Source organism: Eleutherodactylus coqui, chromosome 1, assembly GCF_035609145.1.
Source record: "Eleutherodactylus coqui strain aEleCoq1 chromosome 1, aEleCoq1.hap1, whole genome shotgun sequence".
Classification (NCBI taxonomy): Eukaryota; Metazoa; Chordata; class Amphibia; order Anura; family Eleutherodactylidae; genus Eleutherodactylus; species Eleutherodactylus coqui.
In genome coordinates, this window is record NC_089837.1 from 3,583,620 (window position 1) to 3,602,774 (window position 19,155).

General features: G+C 49.9%; 2 pseudogenes; both read right to left on the reverse strand.

Annotated features, from left to right (window-relative positions):
- LOC136617211 (zinc finger protein 665-like) overlaps positions 1–19,155 on the reverse strand; it is a 515,737-nt pseudogene that overhangs the window by 60,340 nt on the left and 436,242 nt on the right.
- On the reverse strand, positions 8,564–14,669 carry LOC136615586 (zinc finger protein 41-like; annotated as a pseudogene).

Sequence of the window (19,155 nt, forward strand, 5' to 3'; positions counted from 1 at the left end):
AATTGTTACCAATCCCTTAAAGAAGCAAGAATGGGAAACATTTAAAGAAACCATAGTATTAAATAGAATAGCATGTGATATTGCAAAAACCTTAAATGCCACCTCCCAGGCACCTGATCTACTGATTTTGGATGTGCAATGCATGCAAAAAGCCATTCTGCAAAATAAAGCCATTACTGACTATATATTGCTAGCATTGAACCACCATTGTGAGGCACTTGATGGTATGTGCTGCATTAATTTGATGGATAAATCAGAATCTATACATTAAAATATCCAGGATATTAGGAAAGTTGTGCAAACCCTCAGGTGAGATAAGGATCTCATGGGTTGACTGGCTTGTTGGCCCATGTCCTGGCTCCGGCACCTCATTGGAATTATATGTAGTATAGTTTCTATCTATGTTTCTTTATGCTGTTGTATTCAATGTGTGCCTACTTTATTTAATCTATGCACAAGTTGGGTTGCTCAACCCTGCAGAAATGTTGGGAAAGACCTAAATATTTTAAGAACCAATCTTCCCAAAATACTGTTGAAGACGGTAATGTGTTGTGGTGTATTTTCCTTGTCCTGGATATCATCTAGCAGTACGAAGGGATAATGTATGAAACAGGAAAAGGGTGGCGATCTAGGCATATATCCTTGTGGAAGTAACCCACCTGACTAAGGTGTCAGTTAGGGTTCCCTGTAGATGTTAGAGAAAGCCCTCAGAACTTTATGTAAGCAGGAAAAAACTATCTTGGATCATAAAAATACTCCCAAAAAGGGGCAAATTGTTAGGGAAATTATATCCTGTATAATTTAGTTTTGTATTTGTCTAATTTCAGTTATTTCTGGAAGCCAAATATCCTGCAGAGTAAATTGCTTATACTGTGTTAATGATGTTTAGCACCTGAGACAAAGACAGAAAGTCACTGAAAGACAAGATACACAACATCTCCATTAAAACAATGGAGCCAGCAGAATCATCAGAACATGATCTTTCTTTAAACTTCAAAGGGAAACCAGTTTAAACCAAACGAATGATGCAGCTGTGTTTGGCTTTGTAACACCCCTTTCTGTATCAACTTAAACTACCTATTCATCTATAAAAGCTGTGGGTTAATACATTAACTCAGAAAGACAATCTCCTGGTAACACATTACTTTGTTTAGAGCATTTCCTCTGAACTCGTACAAACTACACCTAGTATGGCACTCACAGTATATCTACCCTGTTTCCCCCAAAATAAGTCCTAGCCTAATTTTCAGAGAGGGTTGAAATATAAGCTCTACCCCAAAAATAAGACCAAGATACACTACATAAAAAAAGAAGGATACATTACCTAGTAGGCTTGGTCCAGTTTCCTCCTGCTGCATTCTAGAGGTTCAGCGCAGTTCCCGCAGTCCTCAGCTGCTGGTACAGCACTTCCGGGTTACAGGAAGTGATGGCTGTGATTAGTTCTTTGACCACTGCTCAGCCAATCAATGCAGTGCTGGATGAGCCAATGAGATGGCTGTAAAAGCTAATTCATAAATCCTGGCTCTGCAATGTGATGACTGTTGACTGGTTCTTCCACCACAGCTCAGCCAATCAATGCAGCACTGGATAAACCAATCACAGTTATGGCTCATTAAGCACTGCATTGATTTGTTGAGTAGATACTATGTCACAGGGGCAAAACACGTCCAACAATTAAATTGCCAGCTCACTGGTTGGACCGACAGACTAATAGTGATTAAAATTTAACTTTTATTGGTGAAAATTAAAAAAGATCTATGAACGGACAAACACTATAGACAAACAAACATACATTTATGTGCAATCATAAAGATAAATCCCAACCAGGGAGTGATTTATCTGTGTGTCTGGTTATATATCCAAACTTTATAGTAGAAACAGCTCAATTTTAGATATAATTAAGAGAAGATGCCACCAAATACTGGAACAAGAGCGACTTTAGTTCCATGCAGAGAATTCCGGTTCAAATTTACACCGATATTATAGAGAAGTTGTCATCACCATCTGGAAATGACAATAGATCTAATTTTGGTTTTATATTTAATCTCCCAACGCGTTTCGCTCTGGAGTAGGCTCATCAGGGGCCTTAATGATTTAGTCTCTCTCTTTCCTTATATAAGTTCTATTAGAGACGAACGTTCATAGATGTTATGTCTAACAGAGTGTCCATTAATTGGCATATCAAGATGGAGAGGTGATCTGACTTATCCTCTATATATTATTTCATTAGGATATAAACTAGTGTCTACATAGCTAATACAGATGACCCTATCTAGCAGATAAAGCTAGTTCTGACCTCTAGAGCAGTTTTAAAGCTGCTAACGCGGGCTAACTGTAGTCTGAGCTAATGATACATCTAAGATATTTGCTGTAATAGCTGACAGAGCCCTTAGAGAGAGAGGGTTTAGGTGCGCAGACAAAAATAACAAACAGGTAGCATGTCAGTCCTGATGGTGGGCTGACAGTGTAACTGAGTGGTTGAATCATTAGTGGTTATATAGAGGAAATTCACCTCCCCCCACTATGGGCGTGTGACACTATGTGCCAATAGGATGGTAGAATAAATGCATGGCCTCTTTAAGATTAGCATAAAATAATGGCCACCAAGTGATCACTATGGTAACCAACTTATGCTAAGATTAAAATGAACGATCGTATTGTTTTAATCTACGATCCACATGTCCCAAATGAATCAGGCAGTTTTCTGCCCTGTTACATGATGTTTAGCCAATCAAAGAATAACTATAAAGGAGAAAAGGAATCGTATGGTAACTTTTGAATGGATCCTCCCATAGGTGCGGTCTCAAAGCAAAGTCACGCCCTATGACGCATGTCACGTGGGTTAGCGTGATGACGCGGTGACGTCCCGGGTCACGCCCAACGTCCATTGAAAGATGCTGCCGCGTCATTATGTTGAGGTGTATCGCCAACGCATGCATATTGCGTAGAGTGCCGTGTCACTCTGTGTCGTAATCGCGGCAATCCGGCCCTTAAGGCACATGCGCAATGGGTGAGAGCGCTACTTAGTGATATAACATAGACATATATAGAGGCCTCCCCGGTGCATGCGTGGTAGGTAAGGTGCCTTGTAATGGTAACAGTTAGTGCATTCTACTGCATAAACTCATCAGGGCACATGCAATAAGATAGATACTTGTTACACCAGTACCAATTATAGACCTTGACACATGCATGTCACATACATGGTGCACACATAGACCTGTTGCTAACCGTTAATGTAGGTGAGTATATCATTTAGGTATATTTGATGTTGTAACAATAGTTACCTTGAATAAACTTCGATAATTATATTAAATGGTGTCGATTCATTCATAAGATCCTAGTATTGCTTGATATTATGCAAATTTCAGTATAAGTTCAAGATATCATCTTGGAATTTGAATAAAGAAAAGACAATTCCAATCTAAAGATATATTTTCATCGGTGTTCGCATGTTGATAGAGATATTACATAACAATCCGCTCATCCTCCGTACTGCAGTACTGAAATGCATCAAGCCGGTGGAAAATCATATGAAACAGTTAAAAGAGAGGTTTTCATTCAGACCAGATGGGCTGACGGAATCCATTGTATAGATCCAGCCTACTTTCTTCTGGAGAAACAATTTATTTATGTTGCCATGACGTCCGCTGACCGAATAGTCTCAATCCCTTGAAATTGCAATTGGCTCTCATCACCCCCATGCACTTCCCACATATCAGTGGATATCGGTGTGGGTTCATTTCACCGTATGTTGCCGACGTGGGCCAAGACTCGCCTGCGTAATTGCTGGGTCGTCTTGCCCACGTAATTAAGAGAGTAAGTGCAGGTTGATTGTGAGCGTGATTGTGCCAACATCACTAAACAGGCAGTTATCCATCTTTGAGCGACTACCTGTTTACAGTGAATGGGGGCAAACAGAAAAGATCCTCGTGCTTCACCTTAATTCACTGAGCAACGTCCATCCTGTCTGAAAGTACACAAGCAACAGTCTCTCTAAATAATCTTACTTTCATTCCGTTCCTCCAGGACATCAGTTTGTGTTGCCTTGACCCCTATGCTTTACGTACATCAGCTCTGTACAGCCTGTTTGTAGCTTCTCTTGCTAGAAGTACTAAGGAAGACTGCAAAGAAGCTCCATCATACCCCACACAAGGATGACTGTCTGAAAACCTTATTCCCAGACCCTTCCCTTCTGTGTTACAGGCAACCTCTTAATTTGAGGAGGTTTATAATCAGAAGTGCATTGCCCTCTGACACACAAAAAGGAACTTATCCCTGTGATATAAGGAGCTATAAGACCTGCTCACATATACTGACGGCAGACAGGATACGGATCCTCAACACACAGCAGGACTATAAGATCCCTGTAATGTAAGGAGCTATAAGACCTGCTCACATATACTGACGGCAGACAGGATACGGATCCTCAACACACAGCAGGACTATAAGATCCCTGTAATGTAAGGAGCTGTAAGACCTGCTGACATATACGGACCGCAGACAGGATACATAACCCCAACACACAGCAGGACTATAAGATCCCTGTAATGTAAGGAGCTGTAAGACCTGCTGACATATACGGACCGCCGACAGGATACATAACCCCAACACACAGCAGGACTATAAGATCCCTGTAATGTAAGGAGCTGTAAGACCTGCTGACATGTACGGACCGCAGACAGGATACATAACCCCAACACACAGCAGGACTATAAGATCCCTGTAATGTAAGGAGCTGTAAGACCTGCTGACATATACGGACCGCCGACAGGATACATAACCCCAACACACAGCAGGACTATAAGATCCCTGTAATGTAAGGAGCTGTAAGACCTGCTGACATGTACGGACCGCAGACAGGATACATAACCCCAACACACAGCAGGACTATAAGATCCCTGTAATGTAAGGAGCTGTAAGACCTGCTGACATGTACAGACCGCAGACAGGATACATAACCCCAACACACAGCAGGACTATAAGATCCCTGTAATGTAAGGAGCTGTAAGACCTGCTGACATGTACGGACCGCAGACAGGATACATAACCCCAACACACAGAAGGACTATAAGATCCCTGTAAGGTAAGGAGCTGTAAGACCTGCTGACATGTACGGACCGCAGACAGGATACATAACCCCAACACACAGCAGGACTATAAGATCCTTGTAATGTAAGGAGCTGTAAGACCTGCTGACATGTACGGACCGCGGAGAGGATACATAACCCCAACACACAGCAGGACTATAAGATGCCTGTAATGTAAGGAGCTGTAAGACCTGCTGACATGTACGGACCGCAGACAGGATACATATATACACACAGCAGGACTATAAGATCCCTGTAATGTAAGGAGCTGTAAGACCTGCTGACATGTACGGACCGCCGACAGGATACAGATCCCCAGCACACAGCAGGACTATAAGACCCCTGTCATGTAAGGAGCTGTAAGACCTGCTGACATGTACAGACCGCAGACAGGATACATAACCCCAACACACATCAGGACTATAAGATCCCTGTAATGTAAGGAGCTGTAAGACCTGCTGACATGTACGGACCGCGGACAGGATACATAACCCCACACACAGCAGGACTGTAAGATCCCTGTAATGTAAGGAGCTGTAAGACCTGCTGACATGTACGGACCGCAGACAGGATACACAACCCCAACACACAGCAGGACTATAAGATCCCTGTAATGTAAGGAGCTGTAAGACCTGCAGACATGTACGGACCGCGGACAGGATACGGATCCCCAACACACAGCAGGACTATAAGATCCCTGTAAGGTAAGGAGCTGTAAGACCTGCTGACATGTACGGACCTCAGACAGGATACATAACCCCAACACACAGCAGGACTATAAGATCCTGTAATGTAAGGAGCTGTGAGACCTGCTGACATGTACGGACCGCAGACAGGATACAGATCCCCAACATACAGCAGGACTATATGATCCCGGGGACAGTCACATGTTCTGCGTCTGATGTACCTGATCTGGTGCAGTGAATGTTTTTTTGGGAGGGCTTTATATCAGGGAAACAGGACAGAAACTGAGGGCCAGGATGAGATCTCATCACCACAGAATAAGAGAGGGAAAGACAGAATTACCTGTGGCAAAACATTTTTCTAGTCACGGACACAGCATAGAGCAGATGAGAGTTATCATACTGAAGGGCAACTTCAAGTCACAGAAGAGTTTGGGAGTATACATTCATGACTATTTTTGGTAACCTCAAGAATGGAATGAACTTTGGAGCAGGGTTCTTGCATCAGTGGAGAATATGAAAGCTCTGAAAGAGGTCATGAGAGGTGTCCTTGTGGAGGGAGCCCCCGGAGTGGGGTCAGGTTTGGCATTGTATTTCCCCTGAGGGACACCTCGAAGGGATGCGTATTAGCCAATCATTGTTTTAAGAACTTGGAAGAATTCATACATGGATTTGAAGGAATGCTGCCATCCAATAGGTGGCGCTGCAGAGGTATTGTTTCATGTTCTTTATTTGCAAGTCTGAAGGAGAGATATCACAGACTTGTGACCTCCCAGCACCAATGCAGAGATTATAAAACTGTCACATTCTTTCCCAGTGGACTGATTAAGTATTTACTTTTCTGCTCATCTTGTCTGGTACAAATTAGTCTCAGATTTCTTGTATTTATATATGCCCCATGTGTCCTCAGCAAAGCAAGGTGTAATATAAAGAGATCGATAAAGTGTCTCCCCAGCTTTCCAGTATCAATCAGCTGCCATCCAGGACACTAGGAAAGTGGAGCTGACATCCTCTCCCCTCTTGAATTCCCCCTTACTAGGTGACAGGGATGGGCTCTAGTCTGTAGAGATCAACCACTGTTGCCCATCTGAGAAGGAGAGGCGTGACGTAGAGACTTTAGGCTGTCAGATATTTTGTGTGCACCAGGCCCTAGCTGTGTCTCAGCATCCATTTTTATGTTAGCCCCATTCAGTAAGTCGGCTGGTACGCCTGTTTACGAAAGGCTGCGATAATAGAACCTATTATACCAAACAACACAGCCTGTAACTGAGCATTTTTGTCCAAGTGTACTACTCACAATTTGTGGGGTTCCCCAGTCACCTTCCATGCTGTCCATAGCGTTAGGAGGTGCACTACAGCTGTAATACCGCAGGGTAAGCTCCAGGACATTTCAAATCGATGCCTTTTTTTAATTTGGTGGGGATGACACAGCCGTGTCATAGTTTCATGCCTGCGCCGGCCAGACGTCAGGATGCCGCAGCTTATGAAGATGGTCCGGAGATACAGAGACCGCCACCGTTCGCTGAGCGGACACAGGATCCAGGCTCTTCACCGCTGGGTAAGCGATCCTTTTCCATTGTTCCTCTAGCACTCCATGGAGGACTATCCTCTGTATCCATTTGGGACAGGAAGAACACTGGAGAACGGTGGTAGGGGGTGCATATTATCAATTTCTGCAACAGCTCTGCCGTATTCAGCAATTTCAGCAACCAGATTGGTTCTGATTTTCAATTCCAGCAACCGGATTGGTTGTTAGGGCAGAGCTGTAGCAGAAATTAATAATATGTGTAGGGGGTGGCCTTTCGAACTCTCCTCTTCTTGTCCCAACAAGGTCAAGAGGGCAACACCCGTGTGTGCTGTAGTGGACGGAATGGGAGATAAGAGTTATATATTTCACAAGGAGACTTTTATTTAGTGGTTTTTACAGTAATAAGAAGGTTCATGGAGACAATTAAGGGTCGCTGCTCTGGGAGTAAACCAGGATCTTCTCTTCTTCCTTCTATCCACAGTACAGTAGAACCTCAACTAACGTCATTAATTCGTCCGGAAGCAATGGACTTTAGTACAAATCAATGTTATTTGAGGACATTATTTCCATAGGAATTAATGTAAATCCAATTAATTGGTTCTAGACATTCCAAAAAACACACCAAACCCCATTCACTAGAGAATAACCCTGGTGTTTAATACCAAAAACAATAACAATACTGAATGAAGGTAATACACAACTGGAAAGAATAAATTAACATTTAACAGGTTTTTGGACATCTAGCATACAGTAGTACTGTACAGTATTATTCTTTGGAGGGGACATTTGGTCTTTTGGGACTAGGACCAGCTTCAGAGTCAGTGGCCCCATGTCGCACATCTAAGCTGTCTAAAGTGGTCTGCTTCTGTCGCCTCTTTAAGATTTGTCTAAAATGGTCCAAGACATTATCATTAAACAAGCTGCAGACACGGCCTGCCACAGCTTTGTCTGGGTGATTTTCCTCCCCAAACCCCTGCACCTTACTCCACATGGATAAAATGTCCCTACTCTTTGAAGAAGGCACATTCTCCCTTGTCTCTTCCTCCTCAGCTAAAGCAGCTTCTTCGTCTGCCGTCTGTTGCATTTCTTGGTGAAGGTCTTGCAGCTCTTCAGTGGTGAGTTCTTCATTGTGGTCATCCACCAACTCTTCCACATCCTCACCACTCACCTCCGAACCCATGGACTGCCCTAAATCGACAACTGACTGCACCACACTTGTAGGGTCATCAGCAGAAGGCTCAAACCCTTCAGCTCTGACATTCTGGCCATAACTTCTCCCAGGCAGAGGTCAATGTGCTGGATGTTACTCCCCGCCAAGCCTTATCCATAAGGTTAATGCGGTTCAGAATGTTGAAGTGTTTTTTCCAAAGCTCTTTTAAGGACATTTCTGTATCAGATGTCACCTCAAAGCACTTTTGAAACACGGCCTTTGTGTACAATTTCTTGAAATTTGAAATGACCCTCTGGTCCATGGGCTGGATGAGTGGTGTGGTATTAGGGGGCAAGAACTTCACTTAGATGAAACCAAACTCCTCCAGCAATGCGTCTTCCATACCTGGAGGGTGTGCAGGAGCATTGTCCATTAACACTAGGCACTTAAGGGGCAAATTATTTTCCTGGAGGTATTTTTTCACACGCGGGCCAAACACTTCATTCATCCACTTAGCCTTGTGACCCATGCTTTCCTGTTTGTCCTCCACATCACAGGCAATTGACTTTTAATCACATTGTTTCTGGTAAATGCTCTCGGAGTTTCGGAATGGTACACCAGTAAGGGCTTCACTTTACAATCGCCACTAGCATTGCAGCACACCAGAAGAGTTAGCCTATCTTCCATAGGCTTATGTCCTGGTAGAGCCACTTACTCCTGTGTAATGTAGGTCCTCTTTGGCCAGTTTCATCACAATTAAAGACTTGTTGGGGGATGAATCCTTCAGCCTCTACGTAATCTTTAAATTCAGCCACAAATTCTTTGGCCGCTTGTCTAATGTAGAGCTGTGTGTTATCTGTGGTTTGACATAGGACTGCAGGGACATCATTAGCAATATGTATCACTGTTTTATCTGTGCTTTGACACAGGACTGCAGTACTATATTTATTTGCAAACATTTCTTTACTGTACTGGACTCATCTGTACAGTACTTACATTTTGCAGTACAGTGGGGATTCAGGAGGCAGGTAGCGTTCAGCCGGCACTTTGGGGATTCAGCTGCTGTACTGTGTTAGGAGGCAGGCAGACACAGCAACGTTCAGCCGGCACTGTGCACTGTGGAGAGGGGAGAGGGAGGAGTAGGTGCGCATTGATGCAGGAGAAGCAGGAAGTGACCAGCAGCAGCTCACTGAGCGGCTGGCGCCCTTATCTGAGGAATGCAACTTTATTTGAGGGACCGCCGCTGCCCTGACACATCGATGTAAGTTGAAAACAGTGTTACTTAAGAGCAATGCTACTCAAGGGTTTACTGTACTTCTCCTCCATGGCTTCTGCTCACAGGTCAGCTCAGGTACATGGAGTTTGTGTGTTTGGCAGATCTGGGATGATTCCACCGAAAAATAATCTCTTTTACTGGATCTTTAATGTCTATAAATGACTAATTGGTTACATTGTTTCTAGGAATCAAAATCTGATTTATTCTTTGTATGAATTTTCTGATGAATTTAAAAATGTTATTGTGTCCACATATAGAAGATCAAAAGTGCTTATCTCGTGTGTGACCTCTCTGATTTATGTCAGGGCCTAAAATCGATTCTAAAAAGATCTCCCCCACTGTGAACAGGTACATGCCATCTCTCCTGTGTGAATTCTCTCATGTATAAAAAGATCAAATTTACCTGAAAAGCATTTCCCACATTCTGAACATGAAAAATCACTTCTCTCCTGTGTGACTTCTCTGATGTGTATTAAGACCAGATTTATTTATAAAGGTTCTCCCACATTCTGCACATGTATACAAGCTCTTCCCTGTGTGAGTTTTCTCATGATCTTTAAGTTTGCTTTTAGTAATAAAACATTTTCCACATTCTGAACATGAATACGGCTTCTCTCCTGTGTGAATTCTTACATGTTTAACAAGATTTGATCTATTTGTAAAACATTTCCCACATTCTGCACATGAATGCGACTTCTCTCCTGTGTGAATTCTCTGATGTTTAACAAGATCTGATTTATGGGTAAAATATTTCACACATTCTGCACATGAATACGGCTTCTCTCCTGTGTGATATCTCTGATGTACAACAAGATCTGATTTATTTGTAAAACATTTCCCACATTCTGAACAATAAAACGGCTTCTCTCCTGTGTGAGTTCTGTGATGTCGACCAAGATTTGATTTATGTCTAAAACATTTTCCACATTCTGGACATGAATACAGTTTCTCTTCTTCTGAACTTCTTGTAGACTGTTTTCTATTCTTACTACATTGATACCTTTTCTCCCCGTTCTGTCTGTCACTTGTGATAACCATCTGTGATTGGTCAGAAGGTTCCTCATAATTAGGGGGATGATATGATGGATCTGTACTGTGAAGTCCTGGAGGTACATTAATGGTAATGAGGTTTTCCCCTGAAGGGCGCTGCACGATATCTTCATCTTCTACCTTGTAATTTACTGATAACATGAAGTTTCCCTCAGAGCTCGCACCGGGATTGTCTGTCAGGTATAAAAGTGGATTCCATTATTTTTTCATACAAATTACAATTTTTCACATTGCTATTACATGGGAAACACATGTAGGTTTTGTGATGTTTTTTTAGCTAAAGCCAAGTTCTCATCATGTAAAAATATATCAGACGACCGTGAAAAGTGTACGGAGAGCTGGGCAGCCGAGTCCTCAGCATATGCAGTGGTTATCAGGCATTTCTGATAGCTTACATCTTCTGGTAACTACTGTGGTCAGGCGCTGAAAACGGCCATATACTGTCTGATACAGGAGGGCAGATATGTGTACCCCCTCAGCATGCCGGCGGCCATACTGCCAAATGAGGCCGACTGTTACACCTGTGGAGGACACCGATGAGACTGCCACTCTCACAGCCTCCTATATAGAGGGGGTTGCTGCATGGTGCACTACATGTACCAGGCGGTCTGACACCCTGTGTCTACTACACTGTGTAGGAGTATACACTAAGCAGCCCCCCTCTATATCAGACGGATGTGTGAGTGGAGGTCTCATCGGTGTCCTCCGCAGGTGTAATTGGCTCCCTCATTTGGCAGTATGGCTGCCTGCATGCTGAGGTGGTGCCCATATCTGCCCCCCTGTATCAGTAAGTATATGGTTGTTTTAGTGATTGTAACCAACTCTGATCATGGCAATTAACTATTTAGGTGCCATGGTCAAAACTGCCCACCCATCTAAACATCCAGTGGGTAGGGGAACCCCCTCCAGCCCCCCATCGCCTTCCCCAGCATGCAGTTGTTGGGTGTTGATGGGTTAGTATGGCAGCCCAGAGCCTGATGAAGACTTCCAGAGCTGTCATTCACGGATGCCTACTGAACCCTGCCTGCAGTAGGGCTTAAAGTCACCCTCCGGGCCTGAAGAAACAAACATGGCTGAACGGCTTTAGTGACTATCTGATGTGCACAGTATGTATCATAGTATGTATCAGCAGTCCAGGACACCCCATGCGGATCTGACGGGGCAGCACTGGTCATTCCAAGCAGGTGTGGGGTCCTAGACTAATGTGTATACTAATGGACGGCACATCAGGCAGTCAGAGAAGCTGGGGGGCTAACCTGTTCTCTCTCCAGGCCTGGGGGGCCGCTCCAATAGGTAACACTCAGTCACTATATAAGGGGTACTATACCGTGTATAGTATTAGCTCAGGCGCCCCGCGGAGACGTAAAACAATGGGGAGGAAAGGGGAAAGAAAACCTTTAAAGTAAAAAAAATCCTTTTCTTCTCTTTCTCATAGAAAATGTAAACAAAGATAAATGGCAGATATTTGTTATCGCGCGTTAGAAGGACATTATTGTTTAGATGCTGGCATTTAGGGTGTCGGAGCCACAAGAGGCAGCGGCCGCGCTATGTCAGCACTGACTGCGGAGCTTCTAGGGGTATCTGGGTTATCTCTATTGTATGACGTCCGCGGCTCCGAGCTGCCGCTCCCTACAGACTCGGCCGCGGCTCCGAGCTGCCGCTCCCTACAGACTCGGCCGCGGCTCCCTACAGACTCGGCCGCGGCTCCGAGCTGCCGCTCCCTACAGACTCGGCTGTCACTCCCCGTATCCAAAATATACTCACCGCGCCATGCTGGTGGTCCGGTACCGCAGAATCTGACCGGTGACGTCTTGTATACCGGCCACGTGGGCATCTAATGTAGAACTCACTGATGACATGCCTGCCCGGCCTCTACTGGCTGCAGCGGTCACCTGGGTCATCAACCTACATGACCGCTGCTGCGGATGTAAGCCGAGGACCAGAGCGAGGGCGGAGGAGCAGCGGGAGGTAAGTGTGTGTGCTGTTATATTACACACACCTCGGCCCCCACTGCCACTAATGTTATATGTCAAGAAACACTAAGTGATGGATCTGCATATACTCACATCCTGGACATTAGTACCGCTGCTCATCACCGCTGCTCAGCCCCAAGTACCGAGACCAAGCCCAATACATGACCGGACCCATAGAAGAGCCGGGGAGGATTTCTATATATTCCCGGCCCCTCCTGCACCCAACACCATGTATCACCGCCTGAAGGGCTACTAGAGCGCTAAGGGGCAACCGAACCCAGTTCATCATCACCTACCTGCAGGAACGTCCTCCTCCACCTCACTCTTCCACGGGTGATCGCCCCTCATCCTCTCTTCTTCTACCTCCACTTTAATATCATCTTCACCCTGATGTGTCATATGGAAGAATTCAGTACAATATGGTGGAGGGGCGGGAAATCTAATCGACCGCCGAAATCTATAACTGCAGGAGGAAAGAACTCCACCACCTATATAGAGCAGGACCAGAGAGCTCCACCCCCTATATAGGGCAGGACCAGTGAGCTCCACCCCCTATATAGAGCAGGACCAGTGAGCTCCACCCCCTATATAGATAAAGCTCCATCGCTTATATAAAGAAGGAGAGAGCTCAGCCCCTATATAAAGCAGGACTAGTGAGCTCCACCCCTATATAGAGCAGGACCAGAAAGCCTTAACCACTATAAAGAGAGCAGGACCAGAGCTCCGCCCCCTATATATAGAGCAGGACCAGAGAGCTCCACCCCTATACAGAGCAGGACCAGAGAGCTACACCCCCTATATAGAGCAGGACCAGAGAACTCCACCCCCTACATAGACCTAGACCAGAGAGCTCCACCACCTAGATAGAGACCAAGACCAGAGCTCCACCCCCTAGATAGAGTGGGACCAGAGAGCTCCACCCCCTATATGAAAAAAAGAGCTCCACCCCTTATATAGTCCAGGACCAGAGATCTCCACCATTACATAAAACAGCAGCAGTGAGCTTCACCCCTTTTCTAGAGCAGGACCAGAGAGCTCTACTCCCTATATAGATGAGGGGATGAGAGCAACAAAAAAAAAGCTCCACCCCTCATATGATGCAGGGCCAGACAACTCCACCCCCCTATAAAAAGAAGGGGAAAAAAGCTGCACCCCCTCCATAGAGCAGGACCAGAGAGCTCCACCCCCTATATAGAGCAGGACCAGAGAGCTCCACCCCCTACATAGAGCAGGACCAGAGAGCTCCACCCCCCTATATAGAGCAGGACCAGAGAGCTCCACCCCCTATATAGAGCAGGACCAGAGAGCTCCATCCCCCTATATAGAGCAGGACCAGAGAGCTCCACCCCCCTATATAGAGCAGGGCCAGTGAGCTCCATTCTGTATAGAGCAGGACAAGAGAGCTCCACCCCCTAGATAGAGACCAAGATCAGAGAGCTCCACCCCCTATACAGATGTACCACAGGGCTCAGCGCCATCTACCAGCTGGTTCTCCCAGATATCTTCCTCTGGACGGTCCTGGGAATACGGAGGACGGGGACATCTCTCTGGTGGGCTTCTCCTCCCGACTCCATCTGTGGAGACACACAGTGATGGAATAGATTATACATCCAATGATGGGAGAATGTAGCCGCCCTCATACCTGCCACCTGTTACCTGGTGACCCCGCCTCCAGCATGGGGGCCGCGTACACATCCCGCCGGCCTTCTACATACTCCCACTCCTCTTACCTGGTAACCCTGCCTCCATCATGGCGGCCGCGTACACATCCCTCTACATACTCCCACTCAGATTACCTGGTGACCCCGCCTCCAGCATGGCGGCCGTGTACACATCCCGCCGGCCCTCTACATATTCCCAGTCCTCTTACCTGGTGACCCCGCCTCCAGCATGGCAGCCGCGTACACATCCCTCTGCATACTCCCACTCCTCTTACCTGGTGACCCCGCCTCCAGCATGGCGGCCGCGTACACATCCCTCTACATACTCCCACTCCTCTTACCTGGTGACCCTGCCTCCAGCATGGCGGCCGCGTATACATCCCTCTACATCCTCCCACTCCTCTTACCTGGTGACCCCGCCTCCAGCATGGCGGCCGCGTACACATCCCTCTACATCCTCCCACTCCTTACCTGGTGACCCCGCCTCCAGCATGGCGGCCGCGTACACATCCCTCTACATCCTCCCACTCCTCTTACCTGGTGACCCCGCCTCCAGCATGGCGGCCCCGTACACATCCCTCTACATCCTCCCACTCCTCTTACCTGGTGACCCCGCCTCCAGCATGGCGGCCCCGTACACATCCCTCTACATACTCCCACTCCTCTTACCTGGTGACCCCGCCTCCATCATGGCGGCCCCGTACACATCCCGCCAGCCCTCTACATACTCCCACTCCTCTTACCTGGTGACCCCGCCTCCAGCATGGCGGCCGCGTACACATCCCTCTACATACTCCCACTCCTCTTACCTGGTGACCCCGCCTCCAGCATGGCGGCCCCGTACACATCCCTCTACATCCTCCCACTCCTTACCTGGTGACCCCGCCTCCAGCATGGCGGCCCCGTACACATCCCTCTACATCCTCCCACTCCTCTTACCTGGTGACCCCGCCTCCAGCATGGCGGCCGCGTACACATCCCGCCGGCCCTCTACATACTCCCACTCCTCTTACCTGGTGACCCCGCCTCCAGCATGGCGGCCGCGTACACATCCCTCTACATCCTCCCACTCCTCTTACCTGGTGAGCCCGCCTCCAGCATGGCGGCCGCGTACACATCCCGCCGGCCCTCTACATACTCCCACTCCTCTTACCTGGTGACCCCGCCTCCAGTATGGCGGCCCCGTACACATCCCGCCGGCCCTCTACATACTCCCACTCCTCTTACCTGGTGACCCCGCCTTCAGCATGGCGGCCGCGTACACATCCTCCTACATACTCCCACTCCTCTTACCTGGTGACCCCGCCTTCAGCATGGCGGCCGCGTACACATCCTCCTACATACTCCCACTCCTCTTACCTGGTGGCCCCGCCTCCAGCATGGCGGCCCCGTACACATCCCGCCGGCCCTCTACATACTCCCACTCCTCTTACCTGGTGACCCCGCCTCCAGCATGGCGGCCCCGTACACATCCCTCTACATACTCCCACTCCTCTTACCTGGTGATCCCGCCTCCAGCATGGCGGCCGCGTACACATCCCTCTACATACTCCCACTCCTCTTACCTGGTGACCCCGCCTCCAGCATGGCGGCTGCGTACACATCCCGCCGGCCCTCTACATACTCCCACCGCTCTTACCTGGTGACCCCGCCTCCAGCATGGCGGCCCCGTACACATCCCTCTACATCCTCCCACTCCTCTTACCTGGTGACCCCGCCTCCATCATGGCGGCCCCGTACACATCCCTCTACATCCTCCCACTCCTCTTACCTGGTGACCCCGCCTCCAGCATGGCGGCCGCGTACACATCCCGCCGGCCCTCTACATCCTCCCACTCCTCTTACCTGGTGACCCCGCCTCCAGCATGGCGGCCGCGTACACATCCCGCCGGCCCTCTACATACTCCCACTCCTCTTACCTGGTGACCCCACCTCCAGCATGGCGGCCGCGTACACATCCCGCCGGCCCTCTACATACTCCCACTCCTCTTACCTGGTGACCCCGCCTCCAGCATGGCGGCCCCGTACACATCCCGCCGGCCCTCTACATACTCCCACTCCTCTTACCTGGTGACCCCGCCTCCAGCATGGCGGCCCCGTACACATCCCTCTACATCCCCCCACTCCTCTTACCTGGTGACCCCGCCTCCAGCATGGCGGCCCCGTACACATCCCGCCGGCCCTCTACATCCTCCCACTCCTCTTACCTGGTGACCCCGCCTCCAGCATGGCGGCCCCGTACACATCCCGCCGGCCCTCTACATCCTCCCACTCCTCTTACCTGGTGACCCCGCCTCCAGCATGGCGGCCGCGTACACATCCCGCCGGCCCTCTACATACTCCCACTCCTCTTACCTGGTGGCCCCGCCTCCATCATGGCGGCCGCGTACACATCCCGCCGGCCCTCTACATCCTCCCACTCCTCTTACCTGGTGACCCCGCCTCCAGCATGGCGGCCGCGTACACATCCCGCCGGCCCTCTACATACTCCCACTCCTCTTACCTGGTGACCCCGCCTCCAGCATGGCGGCCGCGTACACATCCCGCCGGCCCTCTACATACTCCCACTCCTCTTACCTGGTGACCCCGCCTCCAGCATGGCGGCCGCGTACACATCCCGCCGGCCCTCTACATACTCCCACTCCTCTTACCTGGTGATCGCGCCTCCAGCATGGCGGCCCCGTACACATCCCTCTACATCCCCCCACTCCTCTTACCTGGTGACCCCGCCTCCAGCATGGCGGCCCCGTACACATCCCTCTACATACTCCCACTCCTCTTACCTGGTGGCCCCGCCTCCAGCATGGCGGCCGCGTACACATCCCGCCGGCCCTCTACATACTCCCACTCCTCTTACCTGCTGACCCCGCCTCCAGCATGGCGGCCGCGTACACATCCCGCCGGCCCTCTACATACTCCCACTCCTCTTACCTGGTGACCCCGCCTCCAGCATGGCGGCCGCGTACACATCCCGCCGGCCCTCTACATACTCCCACTCCTCTTACCTGGTGATCGCGCCTCCAGCATGGCGGCCCCGTACACATCCCTCTACATCCCCCCACTCCTCTTACCTGGTGACCCCGCCTCCAGCATGGCGGCCCCGTACACATCCCTCTACATACTCCCACTCCTCTTACCTGGTGGCCCCGCCTCCAGCATGGCGGCCCTGTACACATCCCGCCGGCCCTCTACATACTCCCACTCCTCTTACCTGGTGACCCCGCCTCCAGCATGGCGGCCGCGTACACATCCCTCTACATACTCCCACTCCTCTTACCTGGTGACCCCGCCTCCAGCATGGCGGCCGCGTACACATCCCGCCGGCCCTCTACATCCTCCCACCCCTCTTACCTGGTGACCCCTCCTCCAGCATGGCGGCCCCGTACACATCCCGCCGGCCCTCTACATCCTCCCACTCCTCTTACCTGGTGACCCCGTCTCCAGCATGGCGGCCCCGTACACATCCCTCTACATCCTCCCACTCCTCTTACCTGGTGACCCCGCCTCCAGCATGGCGGCCCCGTACACATCCCTCTACATACTCCCACTCCTCTTACCTGGTGACCCCGCCTCCAGCATGGCGGCCGCGTACACATCCCGCCGGCCCTCTACATACTCCCACTCCTCTTACCTGGTGATCCCGCCTCCAGCATGACGGCCGCGTACACATCCCTCTACATCCTCCCACTCCTTACCTGGTGACCCCGCCTCCAGCATGGCGGCCCCGTACACATCCCTCTATATACTCCCACTCCTCTTACCTGGTGACCCCGCCTCCAGCATGGCGGCCCCGTACACATCCCTCTACATCCTCCCACTCCTCTTACCTGGTGACCCCGCCTCCAGCATGACGGCCGCGTACACATCCCTCTACATCCTCCCACTCCTTACCTGGTGACCCCGCCTCCAGCATGGCGGCCGCGTACACATCCCTCTATATACTCCCACTCCTCTTACCTGGTGACCCCGCCTCCAGCATGGCGGCCCCGTACACATCCCGCCGGCCCTCTACATACTCCCACTCCTCTTACCTGGTGACCCCGCCTCCAGCATGGCGGCCGCGTACACATCCCTCTACATACTCCCACTCCCCTTACCTGGTGACCCCGCCTCCAGCATGGCGGCCGCGTACACATCCCGCCGGCCCTCTACATCCCCCCACTCCTCTTACCTGGTGACCCCGCCTCCAGCATGGCGGCCGCGTACACATCCCGCCGGCCCTCTACATCCCCCCACTCCTCTTACCTGGTGACCCCGCCTCCATCATGGCGGCCGCGTACACATCCCTCTACATACTCCCACCCCTCTTACCTGGTGACCCCGCCTCCAGCATGGCGGCCGCGTACACATCCCGCCGGCCCTCTACATACTCCCACTCCTCTTACCTGGTGACCCCGCCTCCATCATGGCGGCCCCGTACACATCGCTCTACATACTCCCACTCCTCTTACCTGGTGGCCCCGCCTCCAGCATGGCGGCCGCGTACACATCCCTCTACATACTCCCACCCCTCTTACCTGGTGACCCCGCCTCCAGCATGGCGGACGCGTACACATCCCGCCGGCCCTCTACATACTCCCACTCCTCTTACCTGGTGACCCCGCCTCCAGCATGGCGGCCCCGTACACATCCCTCTACATCCTCCCACTCCTCTTACCTGGTGGCCCCGCCTCCAGCATGGCGGCCGCGTACACATCCCGCCGGCCCTCTACATACTCCCACTCCTCTTACCTGGTGACCCCGC